Here is a 20,036-nt window from a genome sequence, read left to right as displayed (position 1 = left end):
CTCCCACTTCCCCTGCTTGTGTTCCCTCTCTCGCTGGCTGTCTCTGTCAAATAAATAAATAAAATCTTAAAAAAAAAATAAAAAAGAAAAGAAGTCAAGTTGGGGAGAAATATTTTTAAAAGATTTTATTTATTTTTCGAGAGAGAGCATGAGCCAGGGGGAGGGGACAGAGGGAGAAGCAGACTCCCCACTGAGCAAGGAGCCAGATGCGGGACTTGATCCCAGGACCCTGGGATCATGACCTGAACCAAAGGCAGAAGTTCAACAGACTGAGCCACCCAGGTGCCCGGGGAGGAATATTTTTTAAAGAAACAATTAGGTGTGAGGACAGAGTAGTGTATCTGATTTTCTTGGGTAACTTTTAAAGTGATCCTGAAGTCAGTTCTAAAAGATGACATCCCCAATACTTTTGAGCAGTGATGGCTGTCAGAACAAGGGTAGACGCACCCTTGTTGAAGCAGCTCCTTCAAGGACAGCACTTGTTTCTTTTATGCACGCATGCATTCATCTGTTCAATAAATATTTATTAAATACCTACCTAATAGCTGCCAAGCATTGTTCTGGGTGTTGAGGTAAGTGGTGAACAAGATAGACAGGTCCCTGCTTTTGTGGTACTTTGTAAAGTGGGGAGGCCAATAATCACCGAGTAAACTAACAGGGTTGGAATAAGTTTTAGAAAGACAATGAAACCAGGGGCGCCTGGCTGGCTCAGTCAGTGGAGCATGTGACTCTTGATCTCGGGGTTGTGAGTTCAAGCCCCACACTGGGCATGGAGCCTAGTTAAAAAAAAAGAAAGAAAGAAAGAAAGAAAGAAAGAAAAAAGCTTAAAGCAGGCCTCAAGCCTCTTTACCACACTGTCCCCCAGGGCTGTAGGCTCACGGATTGTAGGATCTAAGTTGTCTCGAGCAGTTTCCCAAGTAGGTCGCTCCCATTACTCAGAGAGTAGTGATTTTTCCCTCCACTGCTCCTTCTCACCTAATTAGGGGAGAACACAGGTGTTCAATCAGTATACTTTGTGCTTTTCGACACTGGGCATAATATCAGGTCCAAAGTTACAGCTCAACAGATTATTATTAAGACTGATCCGAGGAGATTAGGGAGAGGCAGTTGAGAGTTGGGCAGGCCCCTGAACTATGTCATTCTGTGCTGAAAAATCTTAAATACCTTTCCCACACAAATTCAAAAAGCTTATATTTAAAAAAAAAGAAAACAAACCTTAAGACTGATTTCTTTTTTACAGGACACATACCTTTAAGATCCAGCCATGTGGCACTCCTTGTGGGTCCTCAAATTCACTAAATTCTCACTCCCCTCTAAGCCTCTCAGTGCCTGGGATGCCCTTTAGATTAGAGAGAGCGAGCAAGAAAGAGAGCACAAGCAGGGGGAGCAGCAGGCAGAGGGAGAGGGAGAAGCAGGCTTCCTGCTGAGCGGGGAGCCCCACGTGGGACTCGATCCCAGAACGCCAGATCACGCCCTGAGCCGAAGGCAGACGCCTAACGACTGCGCCACCCAGGCGCCCCCCAATATACAAAATCTTTAAAAACAAAACATCTCTGTGAAATGGCTGATATAGGTACAGTGGACTCGTTCTCCAGTAGATGGGGTGAGGCAATGGAAGTTGAGATATGAGTGACAATTAGGAATCGAATAGCATGGCAGAGGCCAAGTATCTTATCTGGGATCTGCCTATAGAATCTAAGATCATTATAAACAAGAGTGTTTTTTTATTTTCTTGGTTTTGTTTGTTTGGATGATAAAAATACAAGGTGTTCTCATATAACCAAAATATCCCTTTCATTCAGAGATGGTAAGGCACCAGCAAAAACTTCCAATTCAGGTGTCATACCGTAAGACAAATTCTGGATGGTGTAGAAATAGCTTAGTAAATCACAGCCAGGTGACTTCTGGGAGTGCCATCTAGGAGACAGCAAGGTGCAAAGTTAGGGTGATGTCAAAGGAAGTGGTATATGCCTTAAACAAGCAACCAGTATAAGGTGCCGTCTTCCTCATGGCCAAAATCCAAGGGTCCAGAGTGGAAGTGGGAGGGAGTTTTCTCACATTTATACTTAATAACTCACCCACAGAACTTTTGCTCTTTGTCCCTGCTACTCTGGATTCAATGAGTTTGGAGGTCCTATTTCCCAAAGAATGCTTCCATCGGGGACGTTAACATGGTTCCATTACATTGGAAGCTGAGACTCTCCCTCTGGTCATTTTGGGCTCCTCATGCTCTTCAACCAATGGCTTTACGATATTGGCTAGGGTGATTGATCCTGATTATCAAATGGAAATTAAGTTGCTGCTACCAACAGGGGCAAGGAGAACTCTGTCCTTTCCCAGGGGATTCACTAGCGTGCCTCCTAGTTCTTCCATACCTAATAACCATCAATGTAAAATTGTAGCAAAGCAGTAAAGACAGGAACATGAAGGGCTTGAATTCTGTAGAAAGGGAGGTTTATGTCATTCCACCAAGCAAAGGATCCCCCCCCCAGGCAACATGCTTGCAGAAGTAAGGAACAGGGAAAAGATGATAGAAGGAGGTAGCTGTGAGTACTGCTTAGCCTCCTGGCCACCTGCGGAGGCAGGATCTGTAGCTCCTGTTTCTCCTCCTCCCCCACTTTCTTACTATCTGGCACGATGAACACTGGTGGTGGCTAACTTTACAATCTAGGTTCTGATGGAGGAATAACCGAGGTGACATCGCTTGATTACTGGGTAGTTGGTAACTGATGGACTTGGTCCCTCTCCTGTGTTGCCCACCCTGATCCATTCCCTGTCCTCGTTTGCCCTGTGACCCAGGAAGCTAAGCTCCATGGACTGTATCAGCTGGACTCATTGCTCACTTGGGTTCTACCAATGGGAGGTATTGGCAAGAGATTGACATGCAGGACGAGAGAGAGTTTGGGATTTCCCTCTGCTCTGTGCTTCATTTTCTTATTTTCTGACGGTGACTGCTTCCTTCTGAGGCAACAGCTCCTGTCAGCAGCCCCTCTTCCATGATTCAGGGTCTCACTGGGTTCACAAAACTCCATTTCCTTCCCCTTGTCTTTTTGAGCAAGCATGATAATAACTTGCTGCTGTTACCAGCTTCTGGTTCCCTTGAGCTCCTTTTTCGTTTCCCTCAACTGTGCCCACATCTCGTGAATAGTCCCTTCATTAAGGTTTCTTGAATCCTCTGAAACTGAATTTCCATTTCCTGCTGAGACTCTGACTGATAGATCAATCATTTAAAGGTGAGATGCAAAATTTTCAAAGTAAATCTGTTATCTATTATTAAAAAAAAGAACTCAAGCCAAAAAACATTGAGAACGATGGGAGATGAAAGTTAAGTCATTCTTCACTAAATGTTTATTGAGTACTTACTATGTGCAAATTAGGTGTTGGGAATATCAAAATTGATGTCAGTTGCTGCCCCAGTGTACAAGCTAGCTGGGACGCAGAGGCACACACAGACCGTGAAGTGTGCTGGGTGCACACTGGAATAGAGTTGTCAAAGTGCTGGGGGACAAATGGGACGTTTACTGATTTATTTCACAACTTGAATTTAATCTCCCTCCTATCCGGCTCATAAAGTGGCCATTTGGGGGGCATGCAAAATCTTAGAGAAACACAATTATTTTAAAAGATTTATATTTTTATTTGGGGGGAAGGAGGGGTAGAAGGAAAGAGAGACTCTGGAGCAGACTCCCCACTGAGCCAGAGCCCAATATGGGCCCAACCCCACTACTCCAAGATCATGACCTGAGCTGAAATCAAGAGTTGGACGCTTAACTGACTGAGCCACCCAGGAGCCCGAAGCACAATTGTTTTAAAAAGATTATTTTCATATTCTGTCTTAGGATAGGATATTAATTCTAGGGGCGCCTGGGTGGCACAGCGGTTAAGCGTCTGCCCGGGATCACACCCTGAGCCGAAGGCAGACGCTTAACCGCTGTGCCACCCAGGCGCCCCTAGGATATTAATTCTTAACGCAATAGGAAAAGACCTGGAGGGATACCCAACAAAGTGTTCCCAGTTGTTACCTTTGGGAAGAGGGAATATGAGAAAAAATTTCATCATCACTTAATACCTTTCTATGTCATTTTAATTTTTTTCAATTAAATATTAAATTAAAAAATTGGTAAAAACTCTATGCAATTAAATATGCAGCATAAGTGAAAGAAAGAAAGGAAATAACGCTTATGGCAGATCTCGGAGAGGAGGATATTGATTTGGACCTTAAGGTATAAGTAGGAGGGGGGCACCCAGCTGGCTCAGCAGGAAGCTCGTGTGACTTTTGATCTCAGGGTTGTAGGTTCGAGCCCCACATTGTCTATAGAGATTACTTAAAAAAACAAAATCTTAAAAAAAAAAAAAGGAATGAGTAGGAGGAATTCATGGAGTAGAGAAAGGGGAGAGAATAAGACATAATCACAGAATATCTTATCCTAGTTTCAGATGGTCTTAGTACCTCCTTCATAACTGTCTCTGTAAATTCATTCATTGATAGCATCTTGTCGGAAAACAAATATATATTGGGTCCCTGCGCTTCGCCGGTATGGTAGATACCAAGGCAGTATAAGAGAATTCCTGCTCTCAAAGCATTTACAGTCCCAATGGGGAGTGAAGACAGAACAGTTAGAGACAGCCCGCGGTTAAGTGCCAACAGGTTTGGCCCACGAAAGAGCAGGAAAAGCTGAGTCCACTGCCAACATTTGAGTCTCGGAGCCTTGGAAGAGTGGTGCAATTTATAAAAATGGAAAGTTGGAAAAGAGCTGTTTTGAAAGCAGATCTACCTAAAGTCAAATACCGCAGTCTGTGGAATTACTGTTTGGCTGTGTAAACGCGCAGGGCTGCCTAAGTAATGTTGGGACCGCAGGGTGCCAGGGACTAGAATAATCTCTACCTTTTATTGAATGTAGACGGGATGGCAGGCCCTGTGCAAAGCCATTTGCACACATTATCATTTAATCCGCACAACAGCTCTCTGAGGCCACTCTGACCTGCTTTTCAGCTGAGGAACGTGAGACTTGGAGAGAGGTTAGGTCGCCTGCTAAGGCCCAGCAACCAGTGGGAAAGTAACAGATTGGGATTGGAACACAAGTCTGTCCTGATCCAAATCACTGTGACACGGTGACACTATGCTGTGTCGTTCAGGAGGATGTAGAAGACCCCAACTCTGCCCGCAGGAACAAGGTGAAGGAGACGGTGGCACGTGTGCCAGCAGGCTTTGACCAGCTCCTCAGACAGGGGGCTCTCCGTGCCCACCGCCGGATCATTAGCAGAGGAAACCGGAAAGAAGTGATAACTGTGGGCAGGAGTGCGCAGGGGTGGCCTCAGGAAGGAGTTGAGTTTTGAGCCAGACCTTAAAGGACGGATTGAATTTGAATAGAGGAGGGAATGGAGAGAACGACTTTCCAGGCAGGAGACTTGGGCAAAGAAGAGGGGTTGGACATGGGTGAGGCATTCATGAGATGGAAAGTCTGGATTGGGGCTAATGGAAAGTCAAATCTAGAAAATCAGATATGGAAGGACTTGAATGCCCTCAAATCTATCAAGGAATAAGCCTTAATAGGGTTTTGAAGGAGATGGGAGGGGATGGAAGGATCATATCTGGCATGCTTAAAAAGCGATCTTTTTACATCGACTGCAATATTCAGGATGGATTGGAATTAGCCAACCCTGGATCAAACCTGGGTTGATATTGGTCTAGAGTGACATGAGGAGAGATGGGAAGGAAGGAGGTGGATGTGAGAAATGTTTTGAAGAAAAAAATAGACATGCTTGGCAATTGATTGGATTCAGAAAGAGAGGGAAGGAAACAGACCAGAATCTAGAATTGGATGTGTGGGTGGCCAGGAGAATAATGATAACTTTGAGATCAGAAGCAAGAACAGACTGAGCTCGCTTTTGGTGACAGTGTTGTGGCCTTTCTCTAGGGCAGAGCAGGAAGAATGTGGAGAGCAAAGGACAGGAATAATCCTAGGGAGATGAAGAGCCTGGGAAGCAGGAGGGAGAGAGGGAGGGAGGGAAGGCAGGGTTGAGAGAGAGGGAGGGAGAGAGAGAGAGAGAGAGAGAGAGAAATATCAGGGGATCAAAGAGTCAAGAAAACCATCAAGGAGAGGGAGGAGGTCTTAAAGAAGTAAAAAAAAGTCAGAGGTGACCACCAGGGTCAAGTAGGGCAGATGGCAAGAAGAATGACAGCAGGAAAGAGACCGCTGGCTTTGAGAAAATCAATACGCTATCCGAAGTACTGGCAGGCTTTCGTCTCCCAGTAAAAACTACCCAACAAGGTGAAGGCTGCTGGAAAGAGAGTGATGGGTCTATACCAATGTAGCTAAAATTTCCTGCACACCTTGGATGCGCTCAGGCTTCGGTGATGACTCGACTCAATCCTGTTGACAAGGCCAGTGTTATCAGTGTCTTCTTAGAGAGGGAGACTGAAGCTCACAGAAGTCAATTAACTCTCCCAAGGCCCCATAATGGCAGTAATGGAACTAGGATTTCGAACCAGGTCTGCATGGTCCTAAAGGCCACACCATTTCCACCTCATCACCACGTCTGTGCTGGAGTGTGCACTGATGGCAGCCTGCTAATAAGACGGACGTGTACCATTGCATGAGCACTTCCTGGGCACCGAGTACTGTGCTAAGTAGTTTATATATATTCACTTTATTTTACGACACCTTTTGAAGTAGGTATAATTAATTCTATTTTACAGATGGGGAAAATGAAGTTCAGAGACGTTAAGTGACATGACCAATGTCACACAGCTAGAAAGTAGTTGAAGTACGCTATGAATGAAGCTGTGGGCTTCTCTTGCCTTTTAAGAATTTCTTTTTTTTTTTTTTTTAGATTTTATTTATTTATTTGACAGAGAGAGAGACAGCCAGTGAGAGAGGGAACAGAAGCAGGGGGAGTGGGAGAGGAAGAAGCAGGCTCCCAGTGGAGGAGCCCCATGCGGGGCTCGATCCCAGAACACCAGGATCATGCACTGAGCCGAAGGCAGACGCTTAACGACTGCGCCACCCAGGCGCCCCTCAAGAATTTCTTAAAGGAAATTTCTTCTTGGTCCCCAATAGGTGACCAGCGAGTGTTCCGAAGCTCTAGAAGTCATTACTCGTACGAAGCTGGTATCTTCCTTCCTGGGTGATTTTCAGTGGCTGGAATGCCGAGCTGGTGGCCAACTCCCGGCATAGCGCTGGTGTCACTCAAGGCAGCTTTATTGAGTTATGATGCTTTCTCTTTATCACATTCTTTCCTCACCCCAGGGGTTGAGGACAGTATGTGGCTTTTGAACTTGCTTTCCATCAGGGATGGAGAAAGCATGAGAGTTCACCTCTGCTGTCATTGTTAGAAGTGTTCGGGCAGATTCAGGCACTTGGGGCCGGCATCCCTTTTCCTGTCTGAACTCGGCGGGAAGAGCCTGGCTGGGTCGATGGAGGCATCCGCCTGGCAGTCGGGGGCCTGCGAGCCAGAGCTCTAATTCTCTCCCAGCAGCATTACCTGTAGCCTGGGCAAGACCGGCTGAAGGCTCCGTCTTAGTGACAGCAGCCTGGGTGGGGAGGGGGCAGAGAGATCTGCCTGCGGGGTTCTGGGCAGAAATGAGCAGAAGCTTCGCCAGCACTGGTTGGTAGGCTGGAGCAAGGAAGGGGGTATTGGGCCAAGCACGTCTCTCCCCCTTGGTCGTTAGTCAGAGGGCCTCCGGGAAAATGTCAGCCCTCCTGATCTGATCTAATTTCAGGCCCCCTGCTGTATAACTGAGAGATTCTCTCTGTCTACAGTCAGCAGCAGATTTTTCTCAAGGTGAAAACAATTAGGCCTTCGTCCCCTCCTCCCCCTTCTACTGCTGGAAAGAAAAGGAACATGGAAGGGAAGACGACCCTGCTTCCCCCAAGGTCAGCCAGGGTGCTCTGGCCTGTTCCAGTAATTGGCTCCCCCACCTAGTCACACCTGTCACATGTTGTCATGGTCTCAGGCATCCTGGAGTCCCTCAGGGCTGAGGCAGTGAAGAGGGCTTCTGTGCTGCTTCTATGCTTTCCTCCAGAACAAGAGAAAGGGCAACTCACCCAGCTCTGGGCGGGGAATGAGCTGAAACACGGTGAGCCGGGACTGAGCAGCACACGCAGGTGGGGCTGAGGGGCTCCCTCCTCTCTCTGGAAGATTCCAAGCCAGGCAGGAGAAGACTATGTGCAAGTGTTCATTCATTTGGTTAACCGCTATGGCAAGTGCTCTGCTAGGAGTTTCCGGTCCCTGTCATCTTGGGGTAGAGGAGAGCACGGTGGGTGTGGGAGGGGTAGGAGTGGGAGAGGTAGTGAACCGGCAAGTAGAAAGGTGCTGAATGTTACAAGAGAGGAGGGCAGGGTGCTGCGAGGACCTGATCTACAACAGAAGTCAGGGAAGACTGCTTGGAGGAAGAGACTTTTTTTTAAATAAAAGATTTTATTGAAAAGACTTTTTTTTTTAAAGATTTTATTTATTTATTCGACAGAGAGAGAGACAGCCAGCGAGAGAGGGAGCACAAGCAGGGGGAGTGGGAGAGGAAGAAGCAGGCTCATAGCGGAGGAGCCTGATGTGGGGCTCGATCCCGGAACGCCGGGATCATGCCCTGAGCCGAAGGCAGACGCTCAACCGCTGTGCCACCCAGGCGCCCCTGAAGAGACTTTTTTTAAAGAAAAGATTTTATTTATATCTTTGAGAGAGAGAATAATTGGGGAGGGGCAAAGGGAGAGGGAGAAGCAGACTCCCTGCTGAGCAGTGAGCCCCACACAGGGCTCGATCCCAAGACCCTGGGATCATAACTTGAGCCAAAGGCAGACCCCCAATCAACTGAGCCACCCAGGCGCCCCAGAGGAAGAGACTTTTGAAAAAGGGATACAATCTCATGATAAACTGTTTAAAGGTAAAGGGACACCGGGCTGGCTCCGCCGGTAGAGCTTGCAACTCTTAATCTCAGGGTGGTGAGTTCAAGCCCGTTGTTGGGTGTGGAGCCTACTTAATTAAAAAAAAAAAAAAAAGGTGTTTAACGGTAAAAAAGGTGAAAACTGAAAATAGAAGCTTCTGATGATCCCCAACCACCCTCCGTAGTGGTAACAGCTGTTAGTATAGTATTACAGACTTTTTAAGGAATTTTCCATATGTAGCCGAGTGTAAATACGTATCTATGGCACTCCTTTAAAAAAATGGGATTGTACTTATACCCCTATTCTGCTGGTGATTTTTTGGGTCATTTCACAATATATCCAGTGCTTTTTTCCGTGTCAGTAGGGAGAGCTTTGCCTCATTCTTTTTGAAGTCTGTGTGTGGTATGAGGAAGTGATGTTTGAAAAGGAAAACCTGGAGAATGAGTGAGATTAGGGAGGCAAGGGGGTGGTTCTCTAAGGAGCAGAGTCCAGGCAAACGGAAAGGCCGCAGCTCTCCTGAACTATTCCTCTTACCTGCTCCCCTCCTCCTGTGTTCAGGCCCCCCTCCCCTCTCCACACTGCCACCTTTCCCCGCTCTAATTTGCAAAGCAATTCAGCTCCCTTTGTCTTGCCCTAGCCCTGGGGACGCTCATTCTTCATGCCAAAGCAACTTAGTAAGTATTTTCGTAAACAAAGAGCCATCTACCCTGAGAAAAATTATGCCATTCCCCTCCCAGACAAAAGTAGCTGCAGGCAGTTGTGGTTTTAAATAGCAATTAAGAGGGGAAAAAATCTGTTACACACATAAAGCACCTGGCAGTTCATAAAGGGTGGTTGTTTGTTACTATTATTATTGTTCCCGTGCTGATGGATGAGTTGGCTGCTGCAGGAACCCCTCCTTTCTCCTGCAGCACCCACCTCTTGGTTTGAGCGGATTTGGCAGCTTTGAATTTGTCTTCATAGTCCCAGCTCTCAGCACAGGGTCTGGCACAGGGCAGATGCGTGGGAAATGAGCAATGAGTTGACACTCGAGGGCTGGAGTGTGCTGCTCTGAGCAGACACCGGGTCATGGCCTGCTGTGATCTGAACCCCAGTACGCTTTGGAACAGGAGAGAGAAAAATCAAAACAAGACTTCTGGCCCCGGGAAACTTCACCATCAAGCTGGGCCTCTTGAAATGTCATATAAAACTAAAATATCGGTAGTCCCTGGATCAGTGCGGTCTTTGGTTCTTTTGTCTTCTGGGGGTCCTTGCTTTAGGTACACGATAGGTCTAGTAATGTGCACAAATCTTAAATGAACTGGATGCATTTTTATATTGTGTAGGCCTTTATAACTACCACCCAGATCAAGGTACAAAAGCATTTCCAGCACCCCAGCAGGCTCGCTTGGCTCCCTTCCAGGGATACCCCCTCCCACAATAGAAACCACTATTTTTGCCCTGTAGTACCATCGGCTACTCATACCTGTTTCTGCACTTTTTAGAAATGGAGTCGCACAGTATGTATTTTTTTTTAGGTCTGGCTTTTTTTATTCAACATTATACCTGTAAGATTCATCCATGTCAGTACTTAATTCTTTTGTATACGTGGTATAGTATTCCATTGAGTGAATGGGTAACAATGGACACTTGGTTTGTTTCCAGCTTTTGGCTCTTCTGAAAAATGCTGTTATGGACAATTTTTATACATCCTTTGTGGAACTATCACTTATTTCTCTTGGCTATCTAGTATATGGGAGTAGAATTGCTAGGTCTTAGAGGATACCTATGTTTCATTTTAAAGAACGCTGCGTTTTCCAACGTGGTTTGCCATTTACGCTCCTGCTGGCGGGGTACGGGAGTTCCATTTGTCTGCAGCCTTGCTAGTACTTGATATTGTCAGTCCTTTTCATTTCAGCCATTCTCGTTGAAGTGTAACAACGTCTCACTGTTTTCTTGTGTTTACCCTAATAAGTAATGATGTTGTTTTCATATGCTCATGTCATTTGCATATGGCCTTTTCATATGTTTATTGGCCAGTTGATGTCCTTTCCCAAGATTTTGTTCAGCCTTGATCCTCTCACCCAGAGATGTCTCAGGCTGGGGTCAATGACCATCCTTGTGCAGGTCCCATGCTCGTGCTCCCTCCAGAGACCCTGCTCCTGAACTCCGCACTCACCTATCTAGCTGGTTCCTTGATATCTCTAACAGGGTAACCCATCTGCCCCTCAAGATCAACATCCCAAACCGAAATCTCTTGAGCCCCAAATCTATTTTCCTTTCTTTCTGCTCAGGCGCCCTCGTGACCTGGCCCATCATCTTCATTCTCGCTGTCCCTGTTAAGGTTCAGGCCACGATCTCACACAGCTCAAGAGATTTGCATGACCTGTTTCCTTTCCCCACCCCACGCCCCTCCTGCCCTGCGACCTCCTCTCAAGTCCCAGCTTGCATGCCACTTCCTCTGGGTGAGGTGTTTCCTATGCGCCCCTCCAGCGCCCGTTCCTTCCCTTTCTGTCACTTACCACACGGTGGTGTACTTACTGGTATCATTGCCTGAGTCTCTGGACCAGACATCTGTTGTTTTGCTTCCACAGCAGTACTTCCCTGCTTCCTAGTACTCCAGTGGCCTGTGAACCATCCCTCCATCCTCAATCCGTGTGGTCCAGGTGGGGCTGCACAGAGGGGTGAGCCTAGCACCCAGGCCTGCCTCGTCGGCATGTTCCATCGTCCTTCAGCCCCATAACTGGGTCTTAACATGGAATCCAGGTAGTTGATCGGAGTCTATCTTAAGATCCTTACTGGGCCAACTGGGAAGGAAAACACTCTTTCCTGAGGGGGTTCCTAACAGGCCAAGAGAAAAGCCTGGAGCCAGTGGCAGCCACCATGCCACCGCGAGGAGAACGCCTGCCCGGAAATGGAGGAAACCCAGAGGAGAACAAGCTCAAGGTGGGAAGAGACTGAATCCCATTGACATTTTTGAGCCCTTGGATCAGTCAGCCTGAAGCCCATCCTACCAGTTGACTTTTCAAGTAAGTGAGCCAAGAAATTCCCCTTTGCTTAAGCTGATTTGAGTGGGTTTCAGTCACTTGCAACCGAAAAGGTGCTGACTAATGTATCCCCTTACTAGCCCACAAACTTTGTGAAGGCAGGAGTGCCTGGCACTTCAAAGGCTTCAGCAATAGGGGTTTAAGGCAGGAAGCATGGAAGAGCTCCTCCTCTTCGCTTTGCTAGGTCCTTCCTCCCGACTTCCCCTGCCAGCTGGTGCTGCAGCCCAGGGTCCTCAGGTGTACCCTTGCTGGGCTGGGGGCTGGTCACACATTCTCAGCCGCAGACCTCTGCTCCCTGATTCCTCTTTAAGCTCACTTGCCTGTGCCACTGAAGGCTCTGCTAGCTGTTCTTCAGCTCACTGTTGTCTGGATTTTCTTTCTCGGTCAGTCCAACCAGTCACACACTCTAGGTAGGAAAGCTGTCCTCCATATTATTGGAACACACAGATTCTACCAAAAAAAAAAGCACTCCTCCACAGCCCTTGTTGCATTTTTGTTGGATTTTCTAATTCTTTTCATTCAGCTTTCTGTCAAACGAAGGAGTAGCGGTTGCTAAAAGCACAAGGTCAGGAGGCGGACTCAAGGGTTCTCATCCCAGCACTTCCATACCAGCTGTTTGACTTTGAGGAAGCGACTTCACCTCTCTGTGCCTCACTTTCCTCGTATATCAAATGAAAACAGGAATAGGACTTTATACTGTTGCTGTGACAATTCAATGACTTGATTAATGTAAAAACACTTGCTTTCACTGGGTGGAGGGGGAAATACCACACGGGACATTTCACAAAGGAAGTGAAAGCAAGGCCAGGTTTCCAAGTGACTAGAGATGGCTTTATTGGTGGCGGGAAATGCAGCAGGCTAATGCCTGACCAGTAACCTCTAGTGAGTTCCTTTGTGTTCTGCATTTCATCTGTAATGTGTTCTTTTTTGTTTTTTTGATTTTGTTTATTTATTTGAGAGAGAGGCAGAGAGAGAACGAGAGGGCACGCGAGCACGAGAGCAGGCAGGGAGGGGTAGAGGCAGAGGGAGAGGGAGATAAACAGGCTCCCCGTTGAGCAAGGAGCCTAACTCAGGGCGCCATCCCAGGACCCTGGGATCATGACCTGAGCCAAAGGCAGATGCTTAACCGGCTGAGCCACGCAGGCACCTTCACCCGTAATGCGTTCTTAATCTCACGCTGACATTATTAATGAAATTACTTCAAGTGTTTGGCGTCCCACTGGGGCTCGAGAGTCAGAGTGGTAGCCAAGTGGGTTAACCGTAAAGAGATGATGGTGGGGTTTGCTGCAAAATCTTGGGCGATTGCATTGTTTACACCGTACAGGGTATGGATTTCCTGTACATAGTAAGTGAGGTTTGCTCACTGTGATGCCAGCCCACGTGCATCCACGCCACAGAGAAGATTCAGGAACTCCTCCAGCCGCCGCCCACCTCTGGGACACAGTAAAACAGCACAGTGTCAGGAACATGGGCTCTGCAGTTGGCCATGCCTGGGGTTAGCTCCCCTCTCTGCCTTTTGCTTGCTTCTGTGAACTTCAAGTAGTGGTTTATCCTCTCTGAGCCTCAGTGCTCTCTTCTGTAGGAATGGATAAAGTAATTGCTCCTCGGGCTGCCTCGTGGCACAGTCCAAGCGCCTACTGTATAAAGTGGTTGTGAGGATGGTGAGATGGTTCCTGGACGGCAGTTAGCTCAGTGATGGGCACAGAGACCACACTCAGTGGATATGAGTTGCTATTATTAGTCATGGTACATGCAGACGTGCTTCTTACCATCATCATAACAGCAGAAGAGTGCCGAGTCAGGCAGGTTAATGAGAAAAGTTTTCTGAGGAGATTTGAAGGCTTTAATTGGATTTGAGAGGTAGGGAGGAATCTATTTTGGTGAAGAAGATTAGGGTGAGTGTTTTGGGAAGGAAGAAGAGGGAACAGGTGTGTGCGCGACCAAACTGAGATACTTGGACGCAGCTCAACCCTGTCCTCAGGGCACTGTTGGGCCCCTGCCAGTAGTGGGGAATCCCAGAAGCTTCTCAGGCTTGGCTGCGGAAGGAAACAGACGTCTCCTATGGAGAGAAAGGGAAGTCACAGAGTTGCTGTCTGATGCTACTTGAGACCGGGGCCAAAGCGGCCAGCAGACAGATTTCTGTGGGGGCAAGGGAGCTGGCAGGATGAGAAGGGCTTGAGGGTCAGCTCAGGACTTTCTGGCCACACGGGCAGGTGGGCTGGAGGCTTTTTTTCTCCCTCCCAAGTTAACAGGGCTAGTTCAGTGGCTTCTTCCCCGCTGCTCAGGGTGCCTGTCTCCTGTCCACCATCATTTGGGGTCCTCTCTACGGAAGGGGGGAGAGCACTCTACAGGAAAGACCAAAGCAAACAATGAGAGTTTTAACACTGGTCTGAGCTTCCAAAAGATCATCGTGGGACTGTGGGAGGGAGAGCCAGACCAGGCTGTGCGGCTTCCCTGCTGGGCCTCGCATCTCCCGTCTGCCCCTCCAGATGCGTACTTCACTCTGTTCTGGGTCTGACATGTGTTGGTGCACTGGCAGGCTCCTTTACCTTCTGGCCTGTGGCGGGGCTCAGCCAGTGGTGAGTCTGTGGATGGGAGACGAGCAGAGAGAGAGGTCGGGGTATTTGTTCCCCTGGCTCCGTCCACAGGCTGGTCGTATGAGTGAGAGACCCTGCTCTTCTTAGGGAGGTCCCTTTCTCGAAAGCCCCCTCTCTCCTGGTTCAGGTGACTATCCCTCCTCTGTCCCTTCAGGCCTAGGGGTGGTGATAGCTCCTTGTTGTACTAGCCCCTGGTCACCATGCTCTCTGTTGTGGCTCTCTTCTACCATCCATACTGTAATATATAAACCCTCTTCAGATTAACTTGACCATGCCATCTGTTTTCAGTTGGCACCCTGATGGATACATTTGCCAAATAAGGATTCTTTTGGTTGACTTTGGAGAGAGAGAGGGAGAGAAAGGAACTTGAGGTACCGACTTCAGACGTATGTGTGCAAATGTTTAGGCGAGAGCTCAGAGCGTGCCGGCTTCAGCCTCATTCCACCCCTCAGCCCTATTTCCTTTGAATTTGCTTTGCATGCAGACTTGTTCTCCACCTAGCAACCCGTGGCAGTTCCAAGCTTATCTCCTCCCCGTGTCAAGTCCAAAGGCAGGCTTATCTCTTTCCCGAAGGATTCAACAAAGTCCCAGCATTTTCATGGACTCAGCATGGGTTACAAGTCCACTCTCAAAGCAATCCCTGTGACCACAGGGATGGAATAAGGAACTGGCCAGACGGGGGTCACGTACTCGCCCCTGGAGCTTGAAATAGAGGTGTCAACCCCACCCAGATCACATGGCTTGAGTGTGGGGGAGGGCTGTTTCCAAAAGAAAGTGAAGGTACTCGAACCAAAAAGGTAGGCGTGGAGGCCAAGTAGGGCGAAACTACCCGAGTCTCTTCGACTTGATTGTGTGAGTTTGGGTAAGTGACCCAACCTCTGGGACTTTGGTGTCCCCTCCTCCAAGAGCACTGAGAATAGGTGATGATTCCTGAGCAGTTACTGTAGACGAGGCCCCGCACTAAGGGTTTTCGATGAATCTTCGTTTGGCAGGTACCATTCCCTTTCCCACTTAACAGACGAGCAAACCAAGACTCAGAAAAGTGAAGTACCTTTCCCAGGCTCACAAAGCCTAGATGGAGCTGGACTTTGAACCCGGATTTGTCTGACACAAGAGCGTGCACCATTATAACAAGCCGCCTCTCAATTTGGAGCACAGCTTGCCGGGTGGTTGTGAGGATTCAGAGACGTAATAAAAATAATGTAACCAACATTGATTGCGCCCTTATTATGTGCCCGGCCCTGAGCCAAATGCTCTACATGGACTCCTGTTTAATTCTCGCCGCAGCTCTCTCAGTCCTAGAGGCACCTAGCACAGCCCCAGGCCCGGTGGGAACCCTCTCCTTACGGTCCCTACCTTTTCTTTTGTGTTGGTTCAGGTAGTTCCTCTGTGTTTGCCATTCTTCGTTCTTTGATGTTGTGCCGGGTCTCTGAGCTGTTTCCTCTGCTGCCCGGAAGCTGAGAAGAACCAGGCTCAGGGCCCTCAAGACACCGGAGAAGTCCTGATAGGGGGCCAGGGCCCAATCAGAAGAGAGCAGGAGGGAGAACAGACGTGGGGATGCGATGTGCTGAGAGTCATTGCATCAGTGATTTTCCCCTGGGCAGCTTTGGACACTCCCCTGGGGGACTGGGGTTTACCCCATCAGGGAAGTGAGAAGGAGAGGCCTGGTGAGTTTAGCGGTTCCCGGCTAGCTGGTTCTCAGATAGACATTCTGGGTTTGCTCCCCAATCCTCTGGACTGCTTCTTTCCTGAGGCTAGTCTTCCATTATCTTTGGCTCTTCCTTTATTCTCTTTGTCCAGCCAGGTGCCAGGACGTGAGGAGCCCCCCACAGGACTGGTCTTACCTGAGAGGTTGTTTGCTGAGAGTGCTGGCCGAGTTTTCTCCGTCGGGAATTTGGGTAGGGGCTGTATCTTTCATTTTTTCTGTTTCCAGCAACTTTTGCATGCTTAATTGAACTTAATAATAGTGACCTTTGATTCAGAGCATCCTGTGAACCCGTTACTTTACTGACCATCAAATTCAATCCTCACAACAACCTCGTGTTACAGCTGCCATTTTTATTCCTGTTTTACCAAAGAGTCAGGTGCGGCTCTGGGAAGTTAGGTGACTTGTCTAAGGTCACGAGGCTAGCAAACAGCTGAATGGTAAGCTAGTAAGTAGCGTGGACCTCTTTCCCGAACTCCAGACTCACGTGCCCAATTGCCTACTGGACACACGCACTTGAATGTCCAATGGGCATCTGAGAATTAAGATGCCCAAGACTGACTTCCTGATGTCCACGCCCTTCCCCATCTGCTCAGCTAATTACAACTGCATCTTTCAGCTGTTCAGGACAAAAACCTCTGATCTATCTTGGACTTCTTTCGCATACACCCTGGCTCTAATCCATCAACTCATTCGGCCAGCTCTTCCTTCAAAAGACGTACAGAATTGACCACTTCTCACCATCCCTACTGCTCCCTTTCTGGCCCAATCCATCATCATCAGTCACTGGTTTCCCTGCTTCTGCCTTTGCCCTCTTGAATCTATTCTCAGACGTCAGCCCTCTACCTGAAACCCTTCAATAAGTAAATTGATGAGTAAAAGCCAAAGTCCTTACTCAGCTACGAGGTGGTATCTGAGCTGGTTTCCTGAGACTTCTCTTCCTTCATTTTCCAGCCTCCCCTCCCTACCATCACTCAGCGACACTCGCTTTTCCTCAGACCATGCACTCCTACTTCACAGCCTTTGCATGTGCTGGTCACCCTGCCTGGGAACCTCTTGCCCCAAATACCACACGACTTGTTTCCAGATCTCTTTCAGGTCTTTACTCCAATGCCACCTTGTTGCCGGGGCTTTTCCTGGATGCTCTATCCAAAATTTCACAGCCTACACTGATATTTCCTGTTCTCCTTCCCTATGTTATTTTTTTTCCCCTTAGGATTTACCATCATCTAAGATAACGGGTATCCTGGTTTGTTGTCAGTCTTCCCACTAAAATATATGCTCCATTATAGCAGGGTTTTGGTCACTTTTTTCCACTGCTGACTCTCCAGTTCCTTTAGCAGTGCCTGGCACACACTAGGTGCTTAAATATTTGTTGAATACGTGTATGAATGAATGAATTTAGAGGGAGAATGAGGTCTGTTGACTCATCCCATTCTTCCATGCTACCTCTCCAAACTCAATCTCTCTGTGATATACAATGAACTATTAGATGGAGCTCATGCCAGGCTGGGGTTCTTGGGGAGTCCATAAATAGTGCCCTCCTGGCTTCAAAAAGCTCTGAACCATCTGCGAAATAAGATGAGGGAATAAGGCATATGGAACCAAAATAGCAGCCTTAATATTGACAGAGCTGATATTGGAGTGTTGTCTGTAGATAGGTGCTTCCTAATATTGACCCCAGAATTGGACCAGCTTAACCGCCCATTCACAGGCAACGCCTGATGTTGCAGAATTTGGGGTATAGATAAATAGGGAGAATGCCTCCTCCAGGAAGAGAGGAACGTGCAGAGCTGCATATGTCACACAGATCAATTACATAACTTCTGTCCTTTAGGGGAGGAGTGAGTTGCAGGCAGAGAGAAGCCGAGAGCATGACAGTAATGGATGCCTTTCTCATGGAAGGGGAAGCATGAGGAGGAGGCTATGAGTATTTCCCGTGTAACAATCCCTCAACTTAAAAAATAACAATAATAGCTTTATTGATATATAATTCACATACTATAAAATTCACTCCTCTAAAGTATACAAGTCAGTGGTTTCTAGTATGTTCGCAGAGTTGTTCAACCATCACCACACTCTAATTGCAGAATATTTTCATTGCTCCCAAAAGAAACCCTATACTTACCAGCAGTCAATCCCAAATCCCTACCAACCCTTGGCAGCCACTAATCTACTTTCTATTTCTACGGGTTTGACTATTCGGCCATTTCGTATAAATGGAATCATAAACTACGTGACTTTTGTGATTGACTTCTTCCATTTAGGTGTCTTCAAGGGTCATTCATTTTGTAGCATGTATCTGTACTCCGTTCCTTTTTATGGCCAAATAATACTTTATTGTGTAGACATACCGCATTTTGTTCATTAATTAGCTGATGGACATTTGGGTCATTTCCACTTTTTTGACTGTTGTGAATGCTGCTGCTATTAACATTCATATACACATTTTTGTGTGGATGTGATTTCATTCCTCTTGGGTATATACCTAGGGGTGGAATTGCTGGGTCATACAGAAACTCTGTGCGTAACATTTTGAGGAGCTGCCGAACTATTTTCCAAAGTGGCTGCACCATTTTACATTCCCACCACAGTGTACAAGATGTATGAAGGCTCTGATTTTTCCACATCTTCACCAACACTTGTTATTGTCTGTCTTCTTCTTCTTTTTTTTTTTTTTTAGCCATCTTAGTGGGTATGAAATGGTATCTCACTATAGTTTTGATTTCAGGCAACTTTTCATGTACTTATTGCACATTTGTGTATCTCCTTTGGAGAAACATCTTTTCAAATTCTTAGTCCATTTTTAAATTGAACTATTTGTCTTTTTATTGTTGAGTTTTAAGACTTCTTTATGTATTCTAGGGGCACCTGGGTGGCACAGCGGTTAAGCATCTGCCTTCGGCTCAGGGCGTGATCCCAGCGTTGTGGGATCGAGCCCCACATCGGGCTCCTCACTGGGAGCCTGCTTCTTCCTCTCCCACTCCCCCTGCTTGTGTTCCCTCTCTTGCTGGCTGTCTCTATCTCTATCTCTCTATCTCAAATAAATAAATAAAATCTTAAAAAAAAAAAGACTTCTTTATGTATTCTAAATACAAATCCCTTATTTGGGGTATGATTTACAAATGTTTTCTCCCATTCTGTGGGTTATCCTTTCACCGTCAAGAGATGGTGCCCTTTGGGGTGCCTGGGTAGCTCCGTCGGTTGAGCATCTGCCTTCAGCCCGGGTCACGATCTCAGCGCCCCAGGATCAAGCCCCACGTCGGGCTCTCTGCTCAGCGGGGAGTCTGCTTCTCTCTCTCTCTCTCTCTCTCTCAAATAAATAAATAAATAAATAAATAAATAAATACAATCTAATGTTTAGAAAGTCCATTTTATCTGTTTTTTTCTTTTGTTGCTTTTCTTTTGGTGTCATATTTAAGAAATGATTGCCTGACCCAATGTCATGAGGATTTCCTCCTGTTTTCTTGTAAGAGCTTTTGGTTTTAGGTCTTACATCGAGGTCTATGATGCATTTTGAATTAAATTGTTCATATGGTGTGAGTAGGGGTCCAGCTTCATTCTCTTATCTGTGGATATCCTGTTGTTGTCTTCACACTTTCGTCTAAAATTAATTGACCATAAATAGAAGGGTTTATCTCCAGACTCTCATTTCTATTCCATTACTTTGTATGCTTATTTTTATACCAGTACCACACATTATTTTAGCTATGTAAAGGGCTATATGATAAGTTTTGAAAAAAATTTTTGGCTAGGGGCGCCTGGATGGTGCAGTCAGTTAAATGTCTGACTCTTGGTTTTGGCTCAGATCATGGTCTCAGGGTCG

General features: G+C 47.1%; 1 long non-coding RNA gene across 1 annotated transcript; it reads left to right on the top strand.

The window, feature by feature from the left end:
* The first annotated feature begins 10,972 nt into the window (after positions 1 to 10,972).
* On the top strand, positions 10,973 to 19,122 carry LOC121099792. The gene is made up of 3 exons (XR_005831537.1): positions 10,973 to 11,890; positions 16,306 to 16,403; positions 19,076 to 19,122. It is a non-coding gene; the product is annotated as an uncharacterized LOC121099792 (long non-coding RNA).
* The last annotated feature ends 914 nt before the right edge of the window (positions 19,123 to 20,036 follow it).

Source organism: Ursus maritimus, unplaced genomic scaffold, assembly GCF_017311325.1.
Source record: "Ursus maritimus isolate PB19 unplaced genomic scaffold, ASM1731132v1 scaffold_32, whole genome shotgun sequence".
Taxonomy (NCBI): Eukaryota; Metazoa; Chordata; class Mammalia; order Carnivora; family Ursidae; genus Ursus; species Ursus maritimus.
Note: the sequence above shows the minus strand (reverse complement) of the source record. Positions and strands in the feature narration are given on the sequence as shown.